Source organism: Strix uralensis, chromosome 7 (assembly GCF_047716275.1).
Source record: "Strix uralensis isolate ZFMK-TIS-50842 chromosome 7, bStrUra1, whole genome shotgun sequence".
NCBI lineage: Eukaryota > Metazoa > Chordata > Aves > Strigiformes > Strigidae > Strix > Strix uralensis.
Genome location: NC_133978.1, coordinates 532,850 through 550,763, shown reverse-complemented (window position 1 = coordinate 550,763; position 17,914 = coordinate 532,850). Strand labels below are relative to the sequence as shown.

Below are 17,914 nucleotides of genomic sequence, written 5' to 3'. Positions count from 1 at the left end.
GGAGGGAGTGTGAATCTGGGCAGTTCAGAGTCTGTGAATCAGTCACTTTTCTTTCTTTCAGCATCTCGGAATTATTTTGTAATGATAAATTGCTGTTAGTTATTAATAAATCCAGATTTCCTGCTAAACCATCACCGTGTCAATACTATCAACCGCGACACCCAGTGCCCCCCAGTATGTCCCAGTGACCCTCTTAGCACTCCCTAATATATCCCAGTACGTCCCAGTAACCTACAGTATGTCCCAGTATCCACCCCAGTGCACGCCAGTATGTCCCAGTGCCCTACAATACATTCCAGTAACACTCCCAATGCCCCCAGTATGTCCCAGTGACTATCCTACCACTCCCCAATATATCCCAGTATGTGCCAGTGCCCTGTACTACGTCCCAGTAACCATCCCAGTGGCCCCTAGTATATCCCAATAACTCTCCTAGCACTCCTCAATTATCCCAGTATGTCCCAGTGCCCTGCAATGCATCCCAGTAACCCCCTCAGTGTGCCCCAGTATGTCCCAGTGCCCCCCAGTACATCTCAGGGACCCTCCCAGTGCCCCCCACTATGTGCCAGTGACTCTCCTAGGGCTCCCAATATATCCCAGTATGTCCCAGTGCCCTGCAGTACATCCCAGTAGCCCTCCCAGTGCCCCCACTATGTCCCAGTGTGGTGGTTTAGGCCCTGCTGGGACCTGAGACCATGCTGCCACTGCCTCTCCCCCACCCTCTGACCGGACGGGGCAGGGAGTGAAATACAAAGCCTGGGGCTGAGATAAGGAGAGGTTTAATACAACAGTGTAACAACAACAAAACAAACAACAACAATAACAATAACAGTGATAACAATGAACAGAGCAGGAGATGTACCGATACAGCAGTGAGAGAGGCGACCGCACAAAAAGGGCGACTGCCAACCTTCCCGTGCTTGGGCACCCGGACCTGATGTCAGCATGGTAATGAATAACCCGGCTAGAGCTCCCTCCCACTGCTGGGGAAACTCAACCCTATCCTGGCTAAACCAGGACATAATCCACCCCTTTATTCTATACCATGTGCGTCACATCCAGCTGCCACTTAGCAATTAGCATTGACAAAGAAAAATTAACAAAAGCTCAGTATAACTCACGGTGTGTTTTCACCCACAATCAAGTCCCCTTGTGGTACCCATCGGACCTCTCCATCCTTCTGCATCACCCACCAGGTGCACCCAGGTCCCTGAGCAAAAGCAATCCCGTGGATGGGTTTGCCTTTGCCCGGCGCAGGACTAACCCAGACCATTTTTCCCAGCAGGTCCCTCATGCGCACCACAGGGACTTTATCCCCGTCTACAACACGTGGAAGTTTTGACTGAGCCGGGCCAGCTCGATTGGCAGATCCTCTCGTGTTGACTAACCAAGTGGCCTTTGTCAGATGTGTGTCCCAGTGTTTGAAGGTTCCACCCCCCATTGCTCTCAGTGTAGTTTTTAACAGTCCATTGTAGCGCTCGATCTTCCCGGAGGCTGGTGCGTGGTAGGGGATGTGGCAGATGTCAGCATGGTATTGAACTTCCCCCCACTGCTGGGGAAACTTAACCCTATCCTGGCTGAACCAGGACACAAGCACATTTCATTTTTGCCCACTGCCAAATCATTTGCAAACATACCTTCTCTCTATTGCTATGAGCTGTCAGGGACCTTTGAGCGGCTCCACGCAGGGAGTTCGGTAATTATAGAAATTGCTAGAAGGGTCCATCTGATGCTACAAGGCATGAAAAAATGTAAATAATGAGCCAGTGTCATCACCACACACAATTCTTTTTCACTTGAGCAACTATTTTTAAAAGCAAGAGGTCTGCTGAAGAGCACCACAAATACAGCCCTTTAGAGGACTGCAGTATCTTTTCATCTGCTCACTCGATCAGAAGGGAACCTTGTTTTAACAAATGTTCACTCAGCACAACAAGGGATCCAATCCAAGTCAGGGGCAGGAAAGCAAAGGCAAGGCTTCATGGACCTTCTTTCTCTCTCCACAAAGAAGGTAGCTCAGCTTTAATTCAAAAGCCAAAATCACGAAACTAAGACAACAATGGGTCTTGGCACTAATATTCTGCTCTTCCTAGTATGCAGGTTTCTCAGAGCTGATTCAATTGTAATGTCAAAGTAAGATCAGAGACCTAAAGCTGTTAGTGGCCTCATTGCTCCACGACTGACTGCTGCACCTCAGTGACTGGGATGACCGCACGGCTCGCAAAGCATGTCCTTAACCAGCAAAGCCCAGCCTGTGTGATAAGGTTGAATGAAACAGGGCTGTAATCTTAAGAGCAACTTCCCGAGCTGTGCAGCTACCCTTGGCACAAGGAAGGCTGCTTCCCACCCAAGGGCGGGGGAAGGAAGTGTGAGGTGGCTACAGCCACCCAGTTTTAATCTGTTGTCAAAAGACAAGTCAAATCTCCTGACGATATTAATAAACATTTCATGCTTGTGTCAAGCACAAAACGTTACATTTCCTTTATCTTACTAATAAATAACCTGAATTAACAAATCACCATTTACAGCAGGATAATTAACTTCTTGGTAAATAACCTGTTGGGTAAATCACAGACTCCTCCACTGCTGCACCTGTCCGATCTTTGACAAAGGTCTTTACTACCTGAAGGTAACTGGCAATCAATGACTTCACGACAAATTTCGCTGACAGGGCAAGGCAGCCGCCTTACAGCTCACCTCGATTTTCAAAGGCACCCACACCATCCCCCTCAAATACATCTCCCTTTCAAGAGGTTACCTACATTTTTATTATTTTTTGAAAAATAATTCTTAGGAGGTGGGTTTGGGAATTAATTACTTCAATTTCCTTCTTCCAAATCAAAAGAGCACAACTCAGCTGAACAATTCTTATTATATCTTCTAGAATTTCCGTTAAGAACACAAACATACTAATGACACATGTCATAATGAAGTCAAACTTGCATTTTAGAGCAGTTAAAAGTAAAATGGTATTAACAGCCCCGTGTCCAAATATTGGCCAGACTTACCTCAAGAATATCAGATTTGGCTGTCTTTACTTTTGCCCAAGTTTTCTTTAACCGAGACCCAGGACTCATGTTCATGCCAGCTTAAGATAAGAGAAAGAACTTGTAGGAATATTTAAAGAAAAAAAAATCTTTCAAGTAGCTTAGGGCAGTAAGTATTTCTGAAGTAAAGGAGCTATTAACAATAATAATTATTTTCAACACAGCTACTCAGAAATCAAACTCATCATTTTCTTGAAATTTCAACGTTAAAAACAACTTTGGAAACAAAATCAACATCTCTTACACAATGAAAGCTCTAATAAAATGCTCTGACATTATTTAATGTGGGTTTGATAAAACATGAATATACAGTAGAAAAGCACAAGTGAGTTCTCAACACCATCTCTCATGTCTTTCATTGAAAACTACACACATCTACAAAGTTTTCGCATTTCACATTAAAAAAATATTCCCAATATTTTCCTATTAGATATAAAAAGGTGTGGAATTTTTAAACCACTATGATATATATGGTGTGATAGAAAGGATGGAAGATATCAACCCTCCATCTCACAGGAAGAGTTTCTATTCCAATTGAGCACTAAAGTTGGTTTCAAAAAGTGTGAATTTAGATCTCTGAACAGCTGCAATGAAAACTTTGTTTTTCTGTAATTTACACGATGGCAGTAAATACTTTCTGACACACATCACACTACAATACTGTTGAGCAGTTCTCCACCACTTCCCCTCCCCACTTCACACAGCCGAGCATGCTAAGGGGCAGACTTTTGTGTAAAGCACCGCGCTTCCTTTATCTGGATTCAAACAAGGACGAAACACCTCAGGACACGTACTGACAAATAATAGCCATTAAGGAGTTGAAGTTGCCAATGTTAAAACATTCCTGTGCCACATCAATGAAATATTCTATCACTCTTGCTCTCTGCTTCTTCACAGGCTGCAGGACATGCCATTGGAGCGTTACGCTCTGCAGGAAACAGAGCACTCTGACCCCTCCCCAAAAGAAACAACACCCTTGTTCCTCTTTTCCACATACACCACAACTTCACACTGTGCTTAACATGCAGAGGACACCACACTGTTGTGTCCAGAAGCCTTCAGGACAACAAAGACAACCCAGATACCAGGCAGATAGAGAGCAAGGACAACAGGCAAAGAACTCTGCCAAGAAGAAGGGTATGAAGAACAGTAGAGCAGAGGAGGGGGTCAGCACAGAGGAGTGAAAAGATGCCTCCACTCACAAGGGGTATTCACAGGAGAGAAGAGCAGGCCAGACACGCTCCTGTGCTAAGAAGGGCTAACCTAGCACAACGTCACCACTTTGTCAGATGAACAAGGCTGAGGCATGAGTTTGATGCCGAAAACACGGAACTTATTTCCTCTTCAGCCCTGCACTGACTGCATCCACATGGGAAAAAGAGCTGAGAGAATGAAAAGTCAAAGGGCACACTGAAAGGGCACCACACCTGAAAAGGCTTCAGAGGTTTAGACAACTAGATTAGACTAAACCTTTTAGCAGAAAAAGTCTTTGCTCACCATACAGATTTCTGTTGTAACCAAGTAACTGAGCCTGTTAAACCATTCCACACAGGCTTCCAGATTCCCAGTCTGTCTTTTGATCTCTGTAGCAGCTCTGCAGACAGAAGAAAAATAGCAACTTCTAGTGTAATCTTCATCTTTTTCCTGAGAGAGACCTTTTGGCTTCCCACCTTGTCATCCCCAAACACCATCAAGTAACCAGGAATAACCCAATTACCCAAAGTGACAAAAAGCCTGAGAGGGAAAGCAGCAGTGACAGTATTCGAGCACGTGTAACTCCTTCCTGAGCCGTTGGCGCAGTAAAGCACTCCAGCAGGCGTGCAGAATTCATCACCTGCTGTAAATCCTACCAGGACTTATGATAGACTTATGCAAACAATCAAAGCTAAGTATCTGCTAAAGCTTCCTTGACTATGAGCACTGTGTCTGTCCTCACTCCTGTCCCATTAATACAGTGGAGACAACATTATGCTCTCTGCAAGTGCAGAAGGAAAACAGAGGCCAGCCCACTCCACTGGCACATTATGTTCAGATTCTCCCTTTCCTAGTCAGTGTTATTTGTTCTGTAGTGTCTTGATTCCCACACCACATCTCAGGATTGCCTAAAAAGGGGTAGACTGCAGTTTTAGTGATCGACATACAAAATCATTTTCAGAGACTGTCTGACTGAATATCAAATTGTAAACTTGAGTCATTCTATTACGTTTGTCAGTTTTAGGGAGGACAGTAATTCAAGTTTTAACTGCCTGGCTTTGGCACAGTTTATTTACAGAGCATAAGTCATCTTGAAAGCTGCACTCAAGGAGATGACAGCTCTAGCACGGTTAGCTAAAAACCCTGCGTCCTTGCCCTTCATCTCACATAGATCTAGAGCTCACAGCCCCCCTTCTTGTGATGCATGCTCACCTGCAAATTGACTCACTTGCCAGTTTGCTGCAAGAGTGCAGTTTACTAAAAGGAAGAACAGATGTTGAGAATGAGTAACGCAAAAGCCAAAGTTAAACTCAGCTTTTTCCAGCTGTCGACCACGTAGGTGGTCTGCAGAAACCATTCACAGGATTAAGTTCTCACTTAGCTTAAATCAGAAAAAAAGCAAATGTGTTAATTCAAGTCAACCTGTTGGCTGAGTTCTAGAGCACCAGGAGTTGTCCTCCAGGAAGAAAAAGCATCAACCAAATTTTTAAGAGGAATCCTAAAGCACTTTCACTATAAAGCTCATTTCTGTTGGTTCTCATTTACTGCCGGACCTCGCTTCCAGGTCATGGGGCACCTGAGCTCCAGGATGTTAAATACCACATTTCAGAGCTGCTCCAGATCTGCTCCAATTACCTTGTCATTATCCAAAGGATCCTTTTGCACAAACACCTGGACAAATTCTTCTGGTCCAATATAATTGAGTCTCTCCTAAACAAAGCACACAAGCAGCCAAGTCATACACTATGTTAACCTGCATTTCAGAAAGAGGGGAAGGATGCAATCGTGGTTGAAGTATGACAACTTACAAGCTCTATGTGTGTCAGCTGCTGAGCTAACACGTAGGGGTCATTGCAGACTGTGATTATGTCCCTCTGCATGGACTGGGGCTTGGTCTTTAGAACTGTGAGGCGATCTGTGGACGTGGCATTAATTTTTGCAAGTACTTCCTCATACCGGCCAACAGTGGTGAGCTTCTGAATCAGGTTCTGGAGGAGCTGCTGTACGTTCTTCCGATACATCTGTCACGACAAGAAACAATCCGGAGACATTTTTGAAATGTGCAAAGATAGTATTAAAGTCTGCATAACACCAAAACAGATTGATGCTGATACCTGTATTTGTTGCCAACTTAAGATACGTTCCACTATGTGAGTTTCTAATATTAACATTTCATCAGACCAAAAGGAATCCAGCCAAGAATTTAAACACTGATTGTCTCACAGATTCAACAGTGACCTGGTTAGCTCAAGGAAAAGCAGAAAAGACATGCACAACCTACTGCAAGAAAAGTACCAACAATCACCAGACAAAACACAAGAAATGAAAATACTCCCATCTTCTCCTGCTTAAGACCACAGGAAAACCAATATATGGTCATTCAATGATGAAAAAAGGGCCTGCTTCTCTCTGGAGTAAATCAAGACCAATTTCATTGAAGTCAGAATTAAAACTTGCAGTAAATATGCGAAAAAGGAGAAGATAATACAAACATCTCTCTTTCACCTTGCAGGCCTTTCCCTGTGGTGGTTTAAGTTAACAGGAGGGACAAATTTAAGTAGGAGCAGGACTTGACTCCTAAGTAGATAGATCTGTGTAACTGACCCTAAGGTGGTTACCATTCCAAATTCCAGATACCATCCTAAAGCCGTTAAAGCAAAACCTAAGTGGATGAAAAAAGGAGTGTCCAAAACCTACTGGCAGCACAGCACAGTGTGATCGGTCCAAGGCAGGAATGTTTCCCATATTCTAATGAAATTCTCATTCCCTCCAAAGCTGCCATTTACATGGATTTCCAAATTTACTCAAATACAACAGCACTATCTTGGGTCAGATTCATTCTTGAAATCAGTTATGTTCAACCAAGGCTGGATTTGTCTTGTTACTTGGTAAATAATTGCTTTCTGCTTAGATGTATTTTGATTTTCTAGACAAACACACACGGCATAATTTTTCACCAGGGTGGGTGGGAAGAGCACAAGGGGATCTACATTTTCCTCAGGAAGACACAGAAGTATTACTTCAAGTGCTGCACTTCCATCAACAGGTGTTAGGTGACACACAGAGACCTGCTTCACTGACCCACTCCCTTCCAAATTCTTTGAAATTTCATGTAAGAGAACTTTATGAAGCATTTTCTTGCCCAGCTGGTACTCACCTGAGAATGAAAAAAAAAATCTAAAATACTCAGGATGAGTTCTGGCTACTGATGGAAATCACGTAATAACCAGTGGGTTAAGCTTCAAAGCAAAAAAACCCAAACCTCGCCTTAATTTGTGGTTCATGTCAACCCAGAACTGACAAAATCAGGGAGAAAAGGCAAACTGGCAGATACCCTCCAAACCAGAACAAGAAATCAGGGTAGTTACCCACATCTGGTCTAACAGCAGTTCAGCATAACAAACATCCCCTCTGTCCAGTGATGAGGCAAAACCCTCTTGGCACAAAGGCAGAAGGAAATGCCAGTTTCCTCTCACACCTCATAGATGTAGCTGAGCCCACAAAACCAACACCCCTCTGCTCTTTTGAGCTTCAGCCTCCTCTTGAGCAAAGGGGCAGTGACCTCGAAGCACTGTGTGTGAGGATAAGTACGTACTGCACTTTGCACACATAACAGGTATTTGCTGCTGGGCCATTACTTCATCTCAGGCATTTCTTTAATTCCATATATATATATAGATATATATATTTAACAACACACCAATGAACTCACTGAATATGTCTCTTAGATACTAATTTGACTGTAGTATGGCTCCCAGTCAGCCTAAACATACAGTCTTCCTCTAAATTAGGTTGACCCTTTCCACTTATTTGTCCCACAGTCTTATTTTTTATTCTATTTTCACACTGACAATGCTGATATTTATTTATATTTAAAAATCTCTGAGGATTGGACAGCATGGGAGAAAGTGATGGGACACTTCACCTCAAGGTCACTCCTTTGTGTCTGTCCCACATGGATAGTGATTGGAAGTACCATTACTACCTGCTAGATCTGGAATACCACACGTTAAATGAGTTTCCACAGTCAATCTCACTATATGATATCATGGTGGGGAAAAAAAAAAGAGAGGTCAGTGCAATGTTGGGCTGCACATGAAAAAGAGATCAGGCTACAGGATGTGGCTTTGGTCTGACTGCACACAGCCATCAAGTATTTCACAGAAAAAGCCACTGCTAAACGTTTATATAGAACTAATCAGGAAATGGGAGGCAATGGCTGATGGGAAAGGTTTCAGATATACCTTGAAACAAAGGTCAGTTAAGTGGTAAAAGGGACCAGAACAATCTAGAAATATCTCGTGAGCATGATGACCTCTCAGGACACAGAGGGAAAAAGTGGAAGGAATGGAATTAAATTGAGGGAGAAGAGGGACAAAAATAACCCCACCAAGGTTTTTCCCAAGATGACTTTCTGATGTTAGCATGGTGAAGGGTTTTAGTTGTACTCCTACTGACAGCTCTTAATAGCAGTGGAGCACGATAATTTGGGAAGTGGATTAAGAAGCTACAAGTAGAAGAGCTGTAGTGGACAGGAGTAGGAAACACTGCCTCTTTTGTGTCCTTCAAGGTAATGACTCACACAAATCCAAGCAATCTGTAGAAAAGCAAGGTCAAGGAAGTTGCCATTTACTGTTCCAAGCAGTTCACAGTAACACAAGTCAATTCACTGCAGTGCTTGCTTTCCCTTTGTCTTTCTGAAGGAAACCTCAAAGTCCAAAAAAGCTCAAAGCTAGAGCTAGAAAAGATCTACAGCTTGCTGCCAGAGTAAGACTGCTCCCTAGCGCTCATCTTCTAGCAATTTGTACGTTTGCCTTTCCCCTCAATAGATGATTTCACTGTTTAAACTGTCTGCAGTGCCAGAAACTTCACTGTAGACAACCCTTCCCTGTTGCCATTTCACCCTTGTATCCACCAACCCAACTGGCCCAGGCTAAACAGCTCGCTCTCTCTTTTTGTGCCAGTGGGTATTTTTCAAACAGGTGTGAGTCCTCAATCTTATTCCTTTTCCTTGAACTGAACTGCAGTTCCCTGTCTTCCTATTAAGAGTACCCAGACACAAAGCAACGGTGCAGGAGCGCTGTACAGGGAAAAGTTCCTCCTGGCACCCCACAGTGAAGGCAAACCTCCACAGTCCAGAGCCCCCTGTAGCTATCTCGCAGCAGTTCTAAGCTTGCTCATCAAATTTGGTATCATTTTCATTTCTATTCCATACTGCATCTCACGCTCTTGTCCCATCTTCTTTTGTCCCTCCCCATTTTCACAACACCACAATGTATTTTAGCTTCCAAACTTGGTTTAGGTTTGTTCTTTTCCAGCCTTGTTTACAGTCTCTCAAGACCTTTCCAGGCCTTTGGTAGCACTTGCAACCCCTCCCAGTAAAGCTCACCTAAATGCTTGTTAACATGCCCTTGGCATAAGGTACTAAGGAATACCAGCCCTTGAGGAATGCCTCAAACACGATGCCATTTAGCAACTGCTCTTTGTGTTTATAGTTCTTCCAAATGCCACTCCAGTGCCTTTTGTAATGTGAGTATTATGGCAGCTACGCATGATCTGCTTATTGAAACCTTGTTAATTGCCTTGCCACTAAGTGAATATTAACTTTTGGCTTTGGGCTGAGTTTATTTCAGTACTTACAAGACAACCATCAGTTAAGCATCAAAATATTTCATAATACCTCTGTGAAACTTTACTTCCACCTGAGAACTGGGACTTAGAAAAAGGTCAGGTGATTTCCTTGTGTGCTCCACCCAGAGGAATGAATATGACAGACTCCCTCTCAGCCCATATCTGATGCTTTAAGTTCAAGACAATTCTTCCTGGTCCAGTTTTTTTTTTTTAGAAACTTTCTTTCAAACCTGCTATAACTCTTCCACTGACCTGCTTCTGTAGCTGGAAAACCCAGGCCCAATGCCAGCACACTTTACTCACACAAATCGAAGAAATTATCAACATCAGTAGGGATTTCTCAGATATGCAAGGCTTCCAAGCAGAATCACTAAAATGAAAAATACTACCAGCCAGCAAGCTGTGTCTATCTGCACAAGATGGGTTTAGGGATGGAGTGAACCTTACTGTGCTTTGAAAAGGATCTGCTTATGCTGCGTGGTTTCCTCCTAGGCCTAGGTACCAGGCAGAACTTCTTGCCTACCAGCACCTTCATACTAAGCTAGCTTAGCCACCCAGAGCCATACCAACAACAAACCTACAATATCAGAGCGTTAAAGGAATGCCTTTTTATCAATTGACTTTGTACACAGACAACTTACCTCATCACCACTGGCTATTCTTTGTGCCAACTCTTTTAAGTTCCTCATCATTCTTTCATCTCGGAAATCATAAGGAAATGTCTCTGTCCATTCAGTCAACAACTGTAGGATTTTGGGTGCAATTTTTCATATCTGATTCTATTGGAAAACAGTAAGGAGGAATGATACAAGTAACAGCAGTACAGCACATACCTAACCCAAAGGAAATAGAATTCCCTTCTACAGGATACTGTGGAGCATAAGGGTATGAAGGTCACTTAAATTTTTAAGCTTAACTTAATTCAGCATTGGAATAAAGGCCAGAGCCAATACCCAATGAACAGATTCTCATTGGCTTATCTGATGTGGAAATTAGGCCCCAGGTAGGTGGAAATCTTAGAATGATTCCCCCCATTATCAGGAGTGTCTCAGTGCAAGACATTTATTAGTGTTTCTATAACTTATGGCTAACTGTCAACAACAGAAGTGATAAGCTCCAGTTCTGCCAGGACTTACGCACACACTATACCTTATAGGGAGAAAGCAATGGAATTATTCAAGTATCTGAATTTAATTTGTGTCATTTTCTACTGGCGTGGAGGTTCTCTCCAAACATCCACATCCCATCCCCTTTCAGCTCCAGCCATGACATGCAAAGGGGCCAGCGATCTAAGCCACTCTGCAAAGACTGTAGCAAGAGCGCAGCTTAAACATGTGAGACAGGTCAGTGTAATCCCCACTGACATGCTCAATTCATCATTACGTCTTTCCAACATTGTGGCATTACATGTCAAGACATTCAGAGCCCTGAAACAAAAGCAACCACTGCAGGGCCAGTGTGGGATATGTCATTAACAGCAGCACTTTCATTTCTGGGCCATATATTGGTAAAACAGTGCAGCAGCAGCAACAGTCTTCACAGAGACAGGCTGAGCAGTGTGGAAATTCCACATGAATGTCAGCAAAGAAAGGGTCACATTCTAGGTGCTCGTATCAGGTTTTCAATCTGTTTAATCCTACTGAGGACTCTGTTGAGTAGGAACATTTTTCCGCGGGCAGGGTGGAGACATTTGAGTGGAAGTAACAGGAGTCCCTGAGAACGAGGGACCTTACCTTGTCCAGGCCAGGCTCACTCAGTCTCTGCTGCTCAAGGCACAGATGGCAGACTCTGGCCATGAGCTCATGCGGGTGCATGAACAGGTGTGAACTGAGAAGGAAGGTGAAGATGTACGTCCTCTGCAAACAAGAGGAAGACAGAGAAAGGGATGAGGATAAATTACCACCAGCTTTATATTTTCTCCAACTGTGTTCCTGACAAATCCATTCCTAAAACTTTACTGTCTGCAGAAGAAAACTCTGCATGTGACTGTGACAAGAGCTATTACTACAGCAATAAGCATTTAATTTAACACTTGTCATTGCCCCAGAATCAGTGTTATAAATTCGTGCTTGAGCCAAGCTATGCAAGATTTAACCAGAACAAGGTAGAGTAGGGCTGGTTTAGCTCTCCTATTGCACACAGCCTCATTGCAAGCTCAGTACCTAAAATTACTCAGAATAAAATTTCAACTCATCTTCTCTTGCTCTACAGTAAATCTTTGTGAGAGCCATTACCATATTACATAACTCTTTGTAGGCTGACAATGGAATAAAATTCATGCTGCAAGTCCAAGATACTTAGAATACCAACAGAGAAATCCTGTCTGCTTCCACACTGATAGTGAAAGTAAACAGTCTTCAGAAAAAGAATAAAAAAAGATGCCAGTTGGCCAGATCGCTGAGCTGACTCAATTTTGCCACGTACACCATCTTTACCATGCTGTGTTTGCCTGTCTGACCTCAGTAAACTGCACACTATGACCTTGTACTTCCTTTAAGAATCTCCAAATACTGTTCATTTCCCACAGTATTGCTTGTCTCCTGGGTGAAAGCAGAGGGAACTGCATAGCTTAATTTTACAGAACAAAAATTAGTAACTCATTCTGAGGTTACAAGAAGAGGCTCCTTATTTTGCTTTAATTTTCCATATATCATGCTTTGAACTCATTGTGAGATGGATATACAAAATAGCCACTCCACTCTCCACACTGCCAGTAGTTAAGTATCTGTGGCACCCACAAGAAAGATTCTACAATGTTCCAGTCCTAGGAACTTGGAATAAACATCATGTTTGACCAACTGATGTCTAAATTGCTGCATGTTTGAATTTTAAGCATTAATGGATAAGCACTAGCTCAAGCACAGTCCTGTGCTGCTACTAACTCTGACCCAAGTTAAAAAAGATCCTGTCTTGGAAACATGAATAGATCTACGACAACAACAGAAAGTGAATATAGGCAGAGTTATGTCTTCAGCAAGAGCCTTTCAACAAGCACAGATGCAGTTTCATCATCCTTCAGTCATCCTCAACTGCCCCCCCCCCCCCCCACTTTTGATATCATTCTTCTTCTCTAAGAATTATATAAAATGTCTCAATGCACAGATGCATCTAGACAGGCCAAAAATTCTCAGATGACAAATGTTCCACTCTCACGTCCAGCATCTGTTGATTCCAAACAGGGTGGCACTAGTTCAACCAGCTGCTAATTGCAAGATAGGTGGGGACCTCACACGAGCAATGGGAAATAACCATTAAAAACTGTTTGTTTTTAAACTGAAGACATTCATACTGTCACGCTGGTGGTCACGTCTTTCTCCTCAGCTTGCCTGACAGACTTTAAAGGGTCAATGGTACATACAACCCACCAAACAGTAAGCCACACTAGTACTTACTTTATACATGAGACCAGGGCTGTGCACCTCACAACAGGAGTAATAAAGAATTAGACTTCCTAGGTCAGGTGAGCTACTGCACGCTGCACTCACATGAAGCAATAGTTATCCTGTCATTGCTACATCAGTCACTTGAACCCCTTCCTTGGCAATCTGATGTGACACGTTCTGCTTTGGCTGTACATGTGAAGTTCCTCTTTACGAGACGCGTGAGGCCCAGCCATACAGCTAACTGGGGGTACAGACTTACATCAGGGTAGCAGTCTACACTGGGTACCAAGTGCTGGATCAGAGCTCCCAGAGACCCCGACAGGAGGTTGTTGTCATGGTAACAGAGCCCTCCACAGTTGTCTTCTTCTGACTGATGCAGGTTCCTGTTGTAGCCACTGCTGTCAAACACAGCTGCAAAGGGAGGTGTCTGTGGCATCCTTTCCTGAGGAGACACACAAAAATGATACGGGGTAATTACCACAAGGCACAACAACGTAAGAGGCTTTCTACACCACAGAGATAGGAAGCAGCAGAGCACTAGGAAGAAATCCCAGTGTCATACCCTGGGTTGCCTGCACACAGCAGTAAAGATTGTACCATCTTCCAGCCCGTGCAGATTTCTCAGGGAAGGGCCCACACAGGCTCTCATCACTGCCTGTCTACTGCAATTGCCACGTGCTTTATTTTGTATCTTGCTGTTTCTTCATTAAATGACAGATAAGAGGTCAAGGTTAAGAGTTAGAAGGAGCGTACAAGAATCCTGACAGGTTTTGGGAACTCAAACTTTCTGTAAAGCTTTTGGGGACGTGGCATAACGTTCATTGACATCTTTGGGCAAATCCTCACAGCAGCTACCTAAGAGCAGCGCTCTGATGGGGAAGCGTGTTCAGGCTGTCATGGGCTGCCACAGCCCCCGTCAGCGCAGAGGGAGAGAGACTGAAGCGAAGCCCAGCCCTGAAGAGGCCACGTGTGAGGACAGTCTCCTTATGCAACACGACAACCTTGTAACTACAATCAAAAGCTCCAATTTCCCAACTCTGCCCTGGTAAATCAGTGCTGGGTTTTTCCAATTCTACCGTGACAGGTGTGACCCAAGCTAAAGACCGACACTTCAGGGCATCTGTCTCCACCTACTCTCTGAGTGGCTTCACAGAAATTTGGAAAAATATGCCTGTGTGTAGTTGCTTATCAATATTGTCCAAATTCACCAATGATATCAAAGATGTGAGCAAAGTCAGACATCTGTTAAACGCTCTCTCCAAATTCTGTGACAATATGAAAAATCCAGCCCTGTGTCTTCCAGCTTCAGATTTTCTTAATACTTAAGGAAAAATAAAGCAATTACTCATCAGTCTGCATCTCAGTGCCTGTGGAATAACCAATTTCCTTGGTCTTACCAAGGAAAAGATCAGCCAGTGCTGCAGGCTGTTCAGTCATCCAGAGTAGTGGGTGGGCAGCAAGGGGGCTGTGAGCACCCAAGAGCTCTTTAGGTGACAAAGGCCAAAAGATAAAATCTGATTATCTGAGAGCTGAGTTCTACCCTCCTTCCCTCCCCTCGCCTCTCTCCTTCCTTTTGGGAGTAGCAGTTCTTGTCAGTTTAAGGAACCTGGGTTTTACAGCCTTGACTGCAAGCCAAGTTTGTGCTCAATTTTAACCACAAATATGTGCTGGTTTTAACTCTACTACAGCAGTTACTGGACCGTGAGTACTAATGGGCCAGGCACATTCGGGGAGTGGACAGATCAAATGCAGAAAGGTATTGCACACTGCTTCCCCCCTCCCCTCGCCTTGGGAGGCAAGGGAGATCAAATTGAGAAGATAGTATCCCCAGGCTGCCCTGCCTGTGTGCTGACAGAGCGTGTGCATGTGCCTGAGAAAAGCATTAATGCCCCCGAGCCATCATTGTCAGTGCAGATGCTGTTGCTTTTCTCTCCATTGTATCAAATCCTATTTGGGAAAAGGCTCCATAAAGCCACAGACTTCAGCAAACACCAGCCTGTGAAGGCACCCCGTTTTGAGAACAACTAGCAACGTGACAGCCTGGAGATAAACAGCATGCTGCCATCTGGTGCTCCGCAACCCACGACAAAGATCTGCTCAGAGTGAGCTCAGTGGGGATGACAAGCTATTAAGTTATTAGCTAGATTCCTGGGGACCTGAAGCACCACACACACCACAGACTTGATGCTGCTGGCAGCATGTCCAGACAATGGAGGCATTCAAACCAGCACAAGACTGAGGGATTCAGTAAATAAACAGCAAGAGAAAGCCAAAACCAGTTGCAAAGACAGAGAGGGACAGTGAAAAGAGCCTCTCAGCCTGTGTGATGGGTGCTGACCCCACCTTGCGAGATGCCAAAAGATATCTGCATCCAAACGGGAAAGAGTGAGGAGTCTCTGTGTCTGAAAAGTGACATGAGTCACTCTATGCAGCTGTTCACCAGTGACTGAATTCCATCCAGCCCAACGATTTGGGAGAAGAGAACAACAAAGTCAACACTTGTGCCACAGCGTAAGAGCATGAGGGGCAGGACTGAACAAAACAAGGTTCCTGTACAAGAGAGTTCAAATCACTGGGCAAGTGAGGAGCAATCCAACCACAGCCACACTCTGCGATGATAAAGCATCCTGATGCATAAAGTCTCTTGGGCTTTCAGGCTCTTTGCAAGGCTGGCAAAGTTTGAGAAACAAAGCATTACCAAGGAGCTGACAGGAACGTTCTGCAGCAATTTCTAGGTTTTCATACTGTTCAAAGCTCACCGTGTTTTAATCACAGAGACTTGAACAAATCCAAAATATTCTGCAGCCCACGGCGCTGAAAGATGTCCTGTCTGCACACAAATTCAGAAGCTTTCAGCTACTGTAGCAAAGTTTACTCAGCCATGAGGCAAGTGGCAGTGGACAGTGTGTAAACACTTGCCACCCACCAAACCTTATACTCTACAAGGGAATAATACTCTACAAGGAAAGTGAGAAAGGCTAGTCTGCATCTGCAAAGCAACTTGACATCAATATTGTCACTGTAAAACACCAAGGCGAGTAGTGGTTTCACTCCAGATTTTTGCTTTGGGTGGTGAGAGTTATGTGAAATCACAACTAATTGCTGGCTCGGCTAGCTAAAACGTCTATAGATTCCAGTTTCACCCTGAATTGGGCTGTTTTGGTTAATACAAAGCTGACTCGGGCAGTATCTCATTTCATGGGTGATACATTGTTTGGGGAAAAACCTCCACTTCCACCATACCACTAACTTCTGTCACGGTAAGAACTGAAACAGGTGTGAATCACAGCAGGGTTTTCCTCCCACCTATTTGACACATGCATACTACGTATTACTGCCTGTTAAAGCACAACTTGTCAGAAGGTCTGCAGGCAGTGCTTAAATTCTAATAACTAATTCCCAAAGGGAATTTGGGTTTGCAGCTCCGGCTGATCTTTTCCTTGGTAAGACCAAGGAAATTGGTTATTCCACGGGCACTGAGGTGCAGACTGATGAGTATTTTTCCTTAAGTATTAAGAGAATCTGAAGCTGGAAGACACTGGGCTGGATTTTTCCTTTTCAATTTGAAGTTGCAGTCCCCTAACGCTCAGCACAACACTTACTCCCACAACCACGTGGATCCTTCTTCAGAAAAAACTAAATTTGAGACACAGAGAGCCTCCTAGCCTCAAGAGGAAAGGAATAAAATCATCAGGTCATTAATAGATACACTGATTCATAACAATAAAATAAAATTCCCAAAAGTCTGGCTGCGAAAGGTACATATTGGCTCACTTGTTTGCTCTCTATTTCTGGATGCTGCTTGACAGAGATGGTTCAGTTCTGCTCAGTGAGACATCAAGCTAAGAGATGTTCTGTACGCTCCACGTTCAAACACTGTGAACAAGGCACAGGACATGTTCTCGATGCAATGAAAAGGGATGATACCAAAGTGTGACAGAGATAAATACAGCATAGCCAACAGGATGATTCATCCAACACACGTGCTTTTCCAGCAGGACTCCTTTATTACCTCGACCTTGACTCTTCTGTTGTATTTTATATGGAGGTGGAGAAACAAAGCAGCATGCTCCGTTCTAACTAGCTCAGGAGCTAAATACAGAACACTAAACCGTGTCTTCAGAACGACTTGAGTGGAACTGAAATTTGGTCATTGAGCAGAATCTGGACCACAAAGCCTTAGCATATAGAGCAGAGGTATCTTGGGACCTAAAAATATTGATAAACCACAGCAATACAATATCTGACAAGCAGGAATTAGAAAAAAAGACAGGAAATCTGATTTTAGTGAAAAACATGCTGAGAGTTAAAACTGCAACTTTTTAACTGGGCTTTGAAAACATTTGGCTGTCACTAACATGAAAAACGTTTCTCTCTCCTCTCTTTTTTCTTTTTTTTAAGAAGGAAAAGAGTGGCTTTTTTTTTTTTTTTTTTTTTTTGTTAAAGACCCGACTTGAAGGAAAGAGCAATTAGATAATTTCCTTGCTCTACCAGTGATGTTCTCCTATGACAGAGTGAAGTCGGTAACTCCCTGCCTTGTGCAAAGAGGAATAAACATTTTTTCTGCATTTAGTGTCATTATGGAGAACGTGAGATCTTGGGCATTAAGGTCCAGATTCTGGCTTTGAGTAGCCTCTGACAAGAAAGAAGTCCCAACCT

General features: G+C 43.6%; 1 long non-coding RNA gene and 1 pseudogene across 1 annotated transcript; both read right to left on the bottom strand.

The window, feature by feature from the left end:
• Nucleotides 1-1,550: 1,550 nt before the first annotated feature.
• LOC141945688 (uncharacterized) lies at nt 1,551-4,615 on the bottom strand. The gene is made up of 3 exons (XR_012629581.1): nt 4,545-4,615; nt 3,009-3,088; nt 1,551-1,732 (listed from the first exon to the last, which is right to left on the bottom strand). It is a non-coding gene; the product is annotated as an uncharacterized LOC141945688 (long non-coding RNA).
• Nucleotides 4,616-5,846: 1,231 nt separating this feature from the next.
• Nucleotides 5,847-17,914, bottom strand: part of LOC141946200 (ras-GEF domain-containing family member 1B-like) — an 87,721-nt pseudogene continuing 75,653 nt past the window's right edge.